Source organism: Carettochelys insculpta, chromosome 27 (genome assembly GCF_033958435.1).
Source record: "Carettochelys insculpta isolate YL-2023 chromosome 27, ASM3395843v1, whole genome shotgun sequence".
NCBI lineage: Eukaryota > Metazoa > Chordata > Testudines > Carettochelyidae > Carettochelys > Carettochelys insculpta.
In genome coordinates, this window is record NC_134163.1 from 16169165 (window position 1) to 16181723 (window position 12559).

Genomic DNA, 12559 nt, shown 5'->3' on the forward strand with positions numbered 1-12559 from the left:
TGGCTAAAAGGAAACAACCAGCAACTGCAGAGCTACAGCCAGCGGATGACTCATTCCTTCTGACAACATTTATCTCTTCCTATTGCAGGGATCACTTACAGACTAGATGTGCTGACCGAGCATGCATAAGGTCTTGGAGTGCAGCAGGGGAAAGGCACCACCTTTCTGGAAAGATCAAGCCTTGCCATCATCCCAGCAGGATGCAAAAATAAATCCTCACTGTGACAGCCCATGACCGAATGCAAAGGTGCAAGCGCTAGGGGTGTGGTGCAGGGGCTGCCTCATGCCCTGGTTTGAAGCGGTTTCCATCATGCTCACGGTCCACAGTTTCATAGAATCTTAGAACACTAGAACTGGAAGGGACCACCAGAGGTCATCCAGTCCAGTTTGCTGCCCTCGTGGCAGGACCCAGCACCATCTAGATCACCCCGTTACATATTTATCCAACCCATTCTTAAATACGGAATCACCAAGTACATCTCCATCTACAACCGCTCTAGACAATTTGTTCCAGTAATTAAACACCCTGACAGAAAGTTTCTCCTAATGTCCGAGCTGAACTTCCCTTTCTGCAATTTAAAGTTTAAGCCCATTGCTTGTCATCCTATCCTCAGAGGCCAAGGAGAATAATTTTTTCTCCCTCCTCCTTGTAACACCCTTTTAGATACTTGAAATCTGCTGTCATGTCCCCTCTCTCAGCCTTCACTTTTCCAAACTAAACAAACCCAGTTCTTTCAATCTTTTCTCATAGATCAGATTTTCTAGACCTTTTAGTTGCTCTTCTCTAGACCCTTTCCAATTTCCCCACATTTTCTCTAAAGTGTGGGACCTAGAACTGGACACAGTACTCCAACCGAGGCCTGCCCAGCGCAGAGTAGAGCAGAATGACAACTTCTTGTGTCTTGCACACAACACTCCTGTTAATGCCTCCCAGAATCACGTTTGCTCTTTTTCACAGCAGCAGCAGCCTGTTGTCCCACACTCAGCTTGTGGTCCACTATGACCCTAGATCCCTGTCTGCCATGCTCCTTCCTAGGGAGTCTCTTCCCATTGGTGCGTGAGTACGTTTCAATGTCTCCTAGCATCCCCACCTATACAGTGCTCTGGCCGCTTGCTGACAGCGCATAAGCAGCAGAAATAGGGAGATTGTAATCCTACACAAAATGAAGCAATATCCCCGCAGGGAGAATCACAGAACACTAGGACTGGAAGGACCTTGAGAGGCTATCGAGTCCAGCCCCCTGCCCCAATGGCAGGACCAAGTGCTGTCTAAACCAGCACTGATAAACATCTACGTAACCTGTTCTTAAATATCTCCAGCGATGGAGATTCCACAACTTCCCTTGGCAATTTATTCCACTGTTTGACCACCCTGACAGTTAGGAACTTTTTCCTAATGTCCAGCCTAAACCTCCCTTGCTGCAGTTTAAGTCCATTGCCTCTTGTTCTATCCTCAGAGGCCAAAAAGAACAAGTTTTCTCCCTCCTCCTTATGACACCTTTTTAGATACCTGAAAACCGCGATCATGTCTCCCCCCAGTCTTCTCTTTTCCAAACTAAACAAGGTAGTGATGATTCTGATGGACAGTTGTGCCCTGGGCAGGTGTGACACCAAACTACCCTTCTCTGCTGCAGCAGCAAAGACATTGACAGTCGCTGACTATCTGGCAGCTGGAAATTCCCATGGTGGCCAAGCGTCCAACTGAAGAGCAGCCAGAGTCATTACTGCCATTAGAGTCCCAAGAAGAGCAGCACCCGGCTCCTTCATGCCTCCCTCAGATTTCCAGAGAGTTGGAAAAGATTCACTAGCTGGTCTAGTCCATCCTCCTACCAAGCTGGCATTGCTCCCTCAGCGCATCGCCCAGTTCCATCCCAGGCCACACACACAGGGATCCTTCCACCCATCCTGCAACAGGGACACACTGTTGTGCTCCTGACACATTCTCAGTGCTGAGCGTGGGCTCTGACCACTTCCCAGCTGGATCAGAGGAACCAGAATTGCGAGCTCCTTCTGCAAGAGGCACCTGCTGTTCAGGACTGGAGTGTGACAGTCCCTAACAGGGACAGGAGAACCGAAGCCAGCTTAGAACAGTGGATTTGTTCAACTAATGGATTCATTAGAAAGGCAGAGTTCTTTGACAAGCCAGGCTCTCAGGAGCCAGCAGAAGTCACCACGTTAACTGTTAGCAGACAGAATGTGGCACGTTTGATTCTCTAAGCCAATGAACAGCAATGCAGCCCACCCCCACCCCCAAATTTCTGCTGGTCAGGACATGCCCGCAGAAACTAAGTACCTTTTGCCTCTCCCCACAAGGGCTGTCTGGGGGCGTTTCTGAGTATCTTTTGAGGACATCATCCAACTCTTGAGCACTGAAGGGTCTCACTCCTTCAGGGAGGAAAGCCATTGTTAACACCTACTTGACTTGCCTCCATTTTTCAAAACTGTAGGTTCTTCAGTTCTCACACCCCCCTAGTGGGATGTTAGTCAGCTAGGGCAAGGCCCCATCCTGAAGGAGGGTTTGCTAGACGGGCCAGTCCCATTATCTTTTTCCCTTCATGCTCCAGGACTACTGGAGAAGAGAGATTTACAATGAACTAAATCCATATCAGCTACCTCTAAATCAGTATGCCCACTTCTATAGACTTGGGATAATTATTGCTAGCTGTAAACTCCCAGGGGTTCTCCGTGACACATCCCCCAAAAGGTAAGTGGGGAAAGAGAAATATCAGGCAATGAGGGCCCTTGGAAGCCCTTTCTCTGGGGCTACATTCTGCTCTCATCCACAGGTGTAATCCCACAGAAAGCCCCTTATTTGACTGTACTTACTGCAGGTTTACACAGGTGCAGCTGAGAAGCCTCTGTCATCGGAAGTGTTTGCTTAAGCCCACAGATGTTTGTACAGCTTTGGGGCAATTACTGTGCAGGAACTCACAGAGCTGGCCAGCCCGAGCAGAGTGCAGGTTGTGATCTCTGTACCAGTCAGATCCAGCAGGTCTTTGATGACTTGATTGATTGATTGTCATTGTAATTGTCTAAGCAGAATGCTGAGCCACCCATCAGACAGCTCTGGGAGTGTAACTTTAACTACCATCAGAAACCAGCCCACCATTGAGTCAGAACAGCTGAGAACTGAGCAGGAGGTCCCCTGGCAGGGCTCACACCTGATGTTTGGCAGGAAGGTGAAATTCACCACAATGCACCTAGCCTGTGGCTCTGAGTTGACAGCCTGCAGCTGGAGCGCTTAGCTTACAGGGCAACAGAGGCTATTATTGTTGATCATAAAAGCTGCTCGTCCTTTTTAAATCCAGCTACAGAAACTGGCTGGCAGAGAAACTAAACTAACTTTACAGGCTTTACATCAGTGATGCGTTAATTGCCATAGCCTCAGGAGTCAGAAAATAGCTGGAGGCTAACTCAGGTACAGAGCTTGCTGGATAGCTAACGGAATGGGCCCAGGGCTAAGCAACAAGACTGGTTTGTGCCTTGGGGGCTGGAGCATATGGCTCCAGCTTCCTCCTCATTTTAGGGACTTCCACAGCAGCAAGGGAGCTGCAGTTTCTCCTTGCAGCCAACCCGGCTGAGACCTGAGTGTTGCAGTTCTGGGACAGAGAACAGCCCACAACTGGGAAGGGGAGGAGGATTCAGTCGGGAAAGCAATTGCAGCGGAAGCCTTCACCGTGCAGCTCCACATGTGATCATTAACCCAGCCCTGGTAAGGGTCACGCTGGGCAGCCAGACGCAGTGCCCCAATCAGGAGTGGGTCCAGTGTTTGTACAGCAGCTGTATGGCTGGAAAACACCCGACAACCACACAGACCAGCAGGAGAAGGTCAAAAGTATCCACAAACATTCCCACCCAGGCCTTCCTGACAAGCTGGGCTGGGAAGATGGAAAGCCACACAGACAGGCAAGAGCTTACTGTATCCCCCCATGAGCCTGCTCACGCACATTCCCTCTGCAGAGGGAAACGCAGCCTTTTCTCCCAACTGCCTTTTACTGAACAATGAGTCTGCCAGGCAGTTAATTTGTCTAGGGAGGACACAGTCATGCAGATCAGTGACTGCTTCCGAGACGTCCCTTCCCTGGGCCCAAGAATCCATATGGGAAAGCGTAGCACTCCCTGTGTGAGCGGCTTGCCTGTAAGAATCCACTGCCAGCTTCAGAGCTACTACAGTCCCCATTGGAAAAGCTTCACTTGCCTGGTAAAGGCTACCAAGAGGGCCATGCTGGCTGGGACTGTTACAAGCAGCACCAGCATGGGGTGGCTCTCCCCGGCCCCTGAGTACAATTGATGAGGACATAGCGCCCCGGCCCCTGACTACAAGCAAAGCCCCACCTGCAACACGCAGCCAGCGTCTCCATCCCACCGCTTCCATCCCGCAGCGCCATGCGGGAAACTTTCTTTAAGTGACCGGATGAAACAGGAGCCCCGGCGGGCAAGCGATTGTTGTGCGGTAACAAACAAGGGAGAACACTGCATCCTGGCACCTGGGCTTTCAGCGCCAGTGAGCTCAAAGGAGAACAATGACTGCATGGGGGGCAGGTGGGGAGTTGTACCAAACAGCCCCCTGGGCTGCGCTGGTTCCATACCAAGCCACTGGCACTGCCGACACCCCCCTGCAGCCTGGTGACGGGCCAGCAAGCGCCTGTTCTCATGGAGCACTGGCCCAGTACAAGCTCCAGCCCTGTGTCCCTGTCCCACACGCCGCTCTAAGAGCCCTGGGGTTCCTGTGCCACACACACCAGCGGGTTCTAGCTCTGACACCAGGTAAAGTCCCCGCCAATGCCTGCCTGTGCTGGCAACAAGCATCACCAACCCCTTGGATTGGGGGGGAGCTTGAGGGACCGATCTCCCCACTAGAACCGGTGAACCAAACACCAGTGCTGAGCCAGCTTCCCTCAGCAGCCTGCTGCCACCAGTTCTGCCTTTGTCCTCACTACTGATTTGGGACCCCCACTGAGCTGCAGCACCTACCCTGTCCTGCCACTGTTCCCTCCCCTGACCTACAGCCCCCAGTCTACCAGGGATCCCCCACTACTGACCCACAGCCCTGCCCAGTCCTGCCACTGACCCCTACCTGCAACGTTGCAGCCTTTCTACCATTCCAGCCCTGCTGCCCCCAGGCTCAGCCCCGGCCCCACAGCCCGGACTGGTAGTTTCTCACCCTCCCACTCTCCCAGTGGCCCTAGCTGGCCTGTGGTCCCAGCACGCTTGCTTGGGTCTCAGCCAGCTGGTGGGACAGAGGAGCACACGCCCTTACTTTCAGGTCTCCCCAGCAGTGAAAGGCCCTACACGACCCCACCATGCTCCGCAGGCTCAAAGCACTCCGGGGGCTTCCAGGGCTGAGCAAGGCTAGCCAAACCTCTGCCTGATACCACGTGGGTGTGGGCAACACCTACAGGGTAACAGAGCCCAGGTAAACAGCGCCTTGGCTTTCATGTAGCAAAGGTCTCCTGGCTGGGGCGGCAGCCTGCAGAGCTCTCCGCCTGGCTTATTTCCTCTGCCAGCCCTTTGGTGTCATGGGAAACCAGCTAAAAAATACAAACAGAATTACAGAGTTAAGCTTGGCATGTCCACCAGCTGCACTTAACGCACACATTGCTGGGAGCGGCTGAGCACTGGAGACCTCCCAGCCCCCTGCAGCCACGAGGGCTCACGGCCTATTGCCACCTAACTCCTCGGCTCAGGATGGGGCAATAGATGCCTGCCTCAGCCTGAAGGCAAGGTCCACGGACTGCTCTGCTCTTGCAGGAAGCCAGGAGGTGAATCTGACCTTGCAAGCGAGAGCAGCCTTTCAGCCACACCAGGGAGGTGGCTGCCAGCTGCACCCTTGGACTGTGCATGTACTATTGATGATGAGGTAGCACCTCACAAACAGTCACTGCTTAAACTGCCCCCCCCAACACGAGCCCCATTGTCCATGGAGAAACTGAGGCACAGACCATGGACCGTCTCCCCACACCGCCAGCTGACCGCCAAGACAGGACTAACAGCCCGGGTACCTGGAGCCCAGTGCTCTCCACTGGCCGTGTTCTGCCCCTGCTGTTGGATGAACCTGGAGCACTACCCAAGGGGAGGGCTGCACAGAATGACCAGATGTCCGGTGCGAGGTGGCCCCAGCTGATGGGCAAAGGGGAAGGGTTTGGGGCTGTTGCATTAGTGCAGAGGTGGGGCCAGCTCAGTGGCAGCTGCGTGAGCTCTGCCAGGCAGGGCGGTGACAGTGCTCGGAATCACTGGGCAGGGCGAGATCGCAGCACACGCTGACCCGCTGGAAGCGCACCAGGCGCCAGGCGCCGGGCTAACGTTCGCACCTTGCAGGCATTTTGGTTTCCAACCAGCGGCATGTGGAGGTGCGTGGCTGGCAGAGCGCAGAGGCCACGGGGCCCATGACTGGAAAGGTGTTTGTGCTCTTCGCCCAGCTCTCCTGTGCGTGGGTGTCCTTACAGCCTGACACAGCAGCCTATGGACTCCCCAGCCAGCACCCGCTTCGCCTCCCACTGAGTGGGGCCTGACAGACCAAGTGGTGTCATGGTTAAAAGGAGGTGAGGGGCACCATACTGAGCACATGCCCCCGACATGCAGAACCATGAAAGGACCCGGGTGTGCGGGCTACAGGCCCAAGGCTAGAAGCTTTGGGGCCTGACCTCTGATCGCCTGCTCCACTCCAGCACACCCAGGATTCTCCCACTGCCTGGGGTGCTGCAGTGGGCAGTGTGGATCTTCGGGGGCCCTGAAGGTAGCCCAAAGGCCTGACTCACCCCACCCCAGCAGTGTCCTGAGAGGTACAGTCCTTGGAAGTGTTCATAAAGTGTCACACAATACAAGGCAGATGTGTCATGGTGCAACACGTCCTTGGGTCCTGATTCTGGTGCCTGGAGTGACAGTGCTGCAAGGGGCCTGCCCCAGCTGTGGGTTCTCCTTAGTGACAGGTAGCCTGCCAAATAGCAGCTCATCAGATCAGTCCTCAGGGACGGGGTGCTGGCTACTGCCAGTGACAGAAGGGACAGCAAGAAGCTGAGGCCAGTGCCAGCTCTTTGGGCAGCAACCAACTGGCACAGTGTTTGCTGCACAGAGCATCCTCTTGACAGAAGCCAAAGATGACCTCCCAGCATACCCAGGTAACTAGGGCATCTTTCTTGGCTGTTTATGTGTCAACACGTTATGTGCCTCGGTCAGCTGATTCTGGAATCTCCTTAAAAGCAGAGTGTTTGTGAGAGACTCGGAAATGTTCACCTCGGGGCCAAAAACATTTCCTGCCTGCTTGAGGCTTTGTGGCCACATTGAAGGTGTGCTATTTCTGGTAAACAATCGCAGCCGCCGTGGGTGAATGCCAGCCCTGGCACGTGGCACATCATCAGAACAGCTGACCGAAACCCAGGACAACAGGTGCCAGGTTTTCAGTCATATTCTGCATCCATTGAGACAACAGGTGAGAGGGGATCTCCCTGGAATCCTGCGCTGCCCTTACAGCCATGCGAGGGAGAGCCCCCACTCAGCCCATGACTGTCCTGCCAAAGGGCCAGTCCTGGGTCTCCCTGGATGAGAATGGCCCTGACAGTGGACAGGTTTTCTCCACCGTGAAGCTCCAGGCAGGGTCAGGTGATGTCAGCAGCTCGGTTTACAGAACAAAACCCCACCAGCCTTGCCTTGGCTTTTCCACACCATTCACAAACTCAAGCTGATTTCACTCGCAGCAGCTGGGAGAAGTCGGCAGGGAGCTCGCCTGTGCGGGGAGGTGTAAAGGATGAAACGGGAGGGGTGAGCAGCAGAGCAGCTGGGAAGCAGGAGTTCCTATGGGAGAATCTGCCGACCAGCAGCATGGGGACAAAGCCCCATGGACGCTGCACCGAGCTGGTTGCAGACAGCTCAGCTCTGCCCTCGGCCTCACTCAGCCCCCATGCCCTGTTCAGTAACCCCTCTGGGTGATGAGCACCTTCCTCTGCTTCTGGGCCCAGGCTGCACATCCCATGCCAGTTGCTTGGATTCCTACAGCTTTGCCTCTTTGTTCAAGCCAATCATCCCACTCAGGCCAGACTCCCGAGCTGTCTGCAGCAGCTGAGAACACCAGCGCCAGCAAAGGGAGCCTCCTCAGGGTCCAGGCCCTAAGGATCTCTGACACCCCAGTGCTGGGCACCAGGGCCCAGCAGGCAGGGAGAACACAGGCAGGTTTTGGTGAGAGTCATTCCCAGCAGACGCAATGCGGCATCCCTGCACGAGCCCCCTCACAGCCCAGCAGTGGTAATGAGCACCTGGTGCCCGTGGCTCTCCAGAGCTCGGGTGGCTTGGCCAGGAGCAGGAGTCCCATGGGTGAGTAGAACCAGCCCCCAGGGTCGTTTATTTGTCCCCGGCCCTTCCAGCATCCAGCTGCACCTTCCTGGGACGAGGAAGCAGATGGGAGCCAAGGTGAGCCCTCACATTTCAGAGAGGCTGCTGAGCAGCCTGCAAGTGGCCAGGGCTGGAGCTCCTCTAACCTCAGGCTGGCTCAGTCACCTGCTGCTCTTTACATTGCCCTAGTGCAGCGTGGGCCCCTTGGGCCCTGCTGGACGAGGCACCGGGCAAGCACAGCACGAGGCCCTGCCCCAAACAGCAGAAGAGGAAAGCTCCTCTTCCCATCCGTCCCAGTCGAACAACCCACAGCACATGCTGGTTTCCTCCTGGGGAAGAGCCACCCCAATCCCTCTGTGGGGGACAGGAGAGGTCTCCAGCTGCCCCATTGCACCCATGCCTGTAGCTTGCCCCACTGTAGACAGGGATGGCCTCTGCTAACGACAAACCATTTCCCCCATTGACAGGTGCACCCCTGCCCCAGCAAGTGCCAGTATCGGCACGCTTTGTTATGCTCCAAGCAGCCGCTGTGCTGAGCCTCGTGTTTATACATAGACATGTTGTGAGCTGGGCTCGGCAACTTCCCAGCTGCGGAAACAACTGGGGAACGAGTAAGTAGTAGTAAAAATTTTCCACTGCCAGAGGAAGTGACCAAAACACAAGGGCAAGCAGCCTGCGGCAGCCGCAACAAGGATCTTGAGCAAGGGATGCCAACAACAGGGAACCAGAGCAGATAAACAAGGGCCTGTTTTTAACCCAGTGAATAACAAGGCACCATGCAGGCAAGGCAGCGGGTGGGGCTGTGGGCAGACCAGGGCCTGGGGCATCAACAGGCTATGTGGCAAACGGCTGCATGGAAAAGCCCCATGGCCTCTGGGGCAGAGCCTAGAGCTCCCCACACCATGTGTCCTTAGAGCAGGACAGAAAGTGCCTCCTGGCACAGCACATCACACCGCGGGCCAGGCGCTGCACAAATGTGGCAGGACAGTCCATGCCCCAAAGCCCTGATGCCCAGGTGCCGGACTGAAAACAATCGGTGACTAGGAACAGACAAGGAGAACTCAAAGAGTGGGTGAGACAGCATCCAGCACCCGCCACAGTGCCCCAGTTGCCTGGCCAGCATCCAGCACGCTGCAGGCATCAGCACGATCGAGGGCCGGCAGCTTCTTTGTGGATGGTCCTGGGAACCCCTCTCTGATGCCACCGCTTGAGCAGAAAGTAACAAGGCCCGTGCTGGGAAGCGTTTGAAACACCCGGCGTCCATTCCTGGTACCATGCTGCTTCACACACGACTAGCTGCTCTGGGCAGCACATCAGCATCACCCCCATCTTACAGCCAGGAGTGGAGACGCACAAGTGACAAGTCCCAGGCAGACAAGCTGATTTGCCCCCTGCTCTGTTCAGACCCTGCCCTGGGTGGCCTAGGAGCGTGCGCCAGGGCTGGCATCCCACTGCCCTCCTGCTGCCAAGCCCGCTGTGGTGAGCTTTGCCTCGTGCACAGACGCTCCTGGTCACCTGCTGCAGGCTTCCCACGGTTCACTCCCCACAGGGTTCCTGCTTCCTGTTCGGGATGGCAGCCACCCGGCCCGTGGGCAGAGGGCAGCCCAGAAAGGCTGACCGAGTAATTCCCAGCTTTGGCACCATTGAAAACATGTGGCCCTTTTGTGAGGGGTACTTCCTCTTCCTTCCCCCAGCCTTGGCCGGGCTAGTTCAGCTGAGAGCCCCATGGCCTCCAGAGCCAGCTCTCCTGTAACCCACTCCTGGCCTGGCACAGGAGAGGCCTGCCCTGTCCTGCTGCTCGGGAACCAAAAGCCTGCTGCCTTGTGGCGTCCTGCACCCCAGCTGGGTGTGTGGGGGGGGGTGCTGCAGTGCTGGCGGGTAGGGCCCACACCACAAGCGCCACAGCTTGCATCCCTGGGGCCAAGCAGTGAGTTGCCATGGAGACTTACCTAGGCAGGGCCTGGCCGAGGCCTGCTGGCAGGACCGAGTGCGCGCTGTGCTGCCAACCCCACCCGACGGTGCAGCTCCAGCTCCCAGTAGGTTCACCTGGTTCTTTGCACCAGCAAACTGGCCAGGGCCCTGACCAGCCACTGCAGGGTCTCACAGGACACAGGCAACGCATCAGCAGTTTCAGGCCAAGCTGCAAAAAGTCCCAGGCTTCACCCACTTCGCTACCCGCAGGGTGCGGTAAACCCTCGAGAGACGCGCAATCAAGTTGCACGTGTCTCGGGTTAATGTGACTTGCTGCCCCTGAGAGGAGCGGTTTCCCAGTCCTGAGGAGCTGCCCCTGGTTCCCAGCTCCCTGCCACTCTGGGAGTCAGGAAACTGACCAGCCTGCTGGACTGGTCAGTTTCCCAGTTCTGGCAAGCCCAGAGGAGTCAGGTGGCAGCTTGGTTCCCGTCTCCCTGGGACTTGCACAAAAATTCAAGTTATGCAGGGGCTGCAGAAATGCAACCCCTACATAACGTGAGGGTTTACTGTATTAGCTCAGCAGGGTGCGTTTGGCTCTGGACCAATGGCAGGGCAGGGTGTGCAGGAAATCAACGCCGCTCTGTTTCTCTGCAAACAGCCCAGTCAAATGCGCCGAGTCCCCTGGAATGTCCTGCGTATCCCCCACTAACCCAGTTATCCTGTTCACAAACAGCTACAGTGCCCAAGTCCGATCTCAGCCACCCTGGCCTCAACCAGGAGTAATGCCGGTGGCCCTAGCGGAGCCCTGCTGGCTTTATGGGGAAGCATGTGCGATCAGGATCTGTCCCACAGTGAGCTCAGCCCCCGTGAGAGAGGGAGGAAGCAGCAGCAGCAACTCTGGCTGCCTGTGCGGGTGTGACAGCAGATTTGTAAGAAGTCACGTGAGTTCAAGGCTCCTTGGAGACAGCGGCAGGGCATGAAACCGCAAAGCCGAGAGCTATGGCCTGTGTACATTTCACTTCCCTGCCCCAGAGGGCTGCTCAGACAGATGAGCAGCCAGTGGGGCCTGGGCGGTGGTCTCTTTTCACCTCTGACCTGGGCACAATCCAAGCGAGTGCAGGCTGGGAGGGATCTGGGGATGCGATGGTGCAGAGAGCTCCAGCCCCTGGGAATACAGGCACGAGTCAGAGTTGTGTTGTTACTAGCCTCACAGGGCCTGGCCCAGAGCCTGCCCGGCCCCAGAGAGCCCCCGGCCCAGGCAGGACACAGGACCGAGCCTACAGGGATGGGCTGGGTGGGAAGGACAGAGACAACGGGGTGATGCACTGAAGCAGGGACAGGCTGAGCTAGCCCTGGCATACCTGACAGCAAGACTCGCTCACAGGCCGTCTCATAGGCAGCAAGGAGCGTTGGCCCCTTTCATATGTGGCAGAGATGGGGACTAGGCTGCGTGACTCCCCTGGCATCAGAGGAGTGAGGAATTTATGGCACTGGCCAGCTCTCCTAACTCTCAGCCCCATGCCTTGGCCCACACTAGCGTGCCCCACAGCCGCAGGGTTTCCCGGTGGAAGTACCATATCGCTGCTCTGGCGGAGGCCCTCACAGGCGGATTCACGTCACCAGGAAGCATCTCCCTGGGTCCAGCTGCTCCCTGGGCAGCCAGACACAGTATCCCATCCTATGCTACTTCTGGAGCCTGAGAAGAAACAGGCCATGTGTGCTACCAGCACCCAGAGCATAGCGCTGGGTCAGGTCCTACTCAAAGCTTCTCTCAGCCCATCTCAGAAGCAGGGGAAACCCTCCTGGAGCTGCACATGACAAAGTCGCCAGCCTGCCCGACTGGTCTGCATTTTGGGGAAGCCCCTCCCATTCATGCAGATACGTTTGGGATCCCTCCAGCCTTACGCAGGGGGTGGGGGCGCAGATCATTTGCCTCAGAAAAGGGGAGGCCTGCAAAGGAGGCTGGGGGGAGGCCCATTCGCACCAGAGTCCAGGACCGCTGCTCATTCCAAGTGCCCTGCAGGGGTGGCTCTAGGTCACACTGCTCCACTAGGTCTGCATGCTGCTAGCAGGCTCAGCACCATGCAGCTAACCCACCAGCCCCCCTTCCAGTCAGTGTGGAGGGGACCCTAGGAGCTAGTGAGGCAGCTCCTCTCCCGGCTGCCTTGCTGGCCTCTTGGCTCAGGAGAAGAGAACGTTGCAATGAGCCAGAGCAGCAGGAGTCAGTCAAACACCAGCGCTGGGCTGCCTTGTCCTGAGTCCTCTGGGCAGGTGCTTCTGGCAGAGCAGCAACAGGACATCTGCAGCATGCAGGGGAGCTGGG